Source organism: Arachis duranensis, chromosome 9 (assembly GCF_000817695.3).
Source record: "Arachis duranensis cultivar V14167 chromosome 9, aradu.V14167.gnm2.J7QH, whole genome shotgun sequence".
Taxonomy (NCBI): domain Eukaryota; kingdom Viridiplantae; phylum Streptophyta; class Magnoliopsida; order Fabales; family Fabaceae; genus Arachis; species Arachis duranensis.
In genome coordinates, this window is record NC_029780.3 from 11,274,548 (window position 1) to 11,275,038 (window position 491).

Consider the following 491-nt stretch of genomic DNA (forward strand, 5'->3'; position numbering starts at 1 on the left):
CATGGATCACTAGGAACCATGATCAAAGTATGAACCCGAATCCAAAGAACTATCTCACAATGGTTCGGAGGAAATACTTAGATTTTAGTCCGGAAAATGTGAGGTTGGTGTTTCACTTGCCCATGATGCAAGGAGATGAACGCCCCTACACTAGAAGGGTCAACTTTAATCAAAGGTTGGACCAAGTCCTAATGGACATATGTGTGGAAGGAGCTCAATGGAGAATAGATTCCAAAGGTAATCCAGTTCAACTATGAAGACTGGATCTCAAGCCTGTGGCTAGAGGATGGTTGGAGTTCATTCAACGCTCCATCATTCCTACTAGCAACCGATCTGAAGTTACTGTGGATCAGGCCATCATGATTCATAGCATCATGATTGGAGAGGAAGTAGAAGTTCATGAGGTCATTTCCAATGAACTCTACAAAATAGCCGATAAGTCCTCCACCATGGCAAGGCTAGCTTTTCCTCACCTTATTTGCCATCTGTGT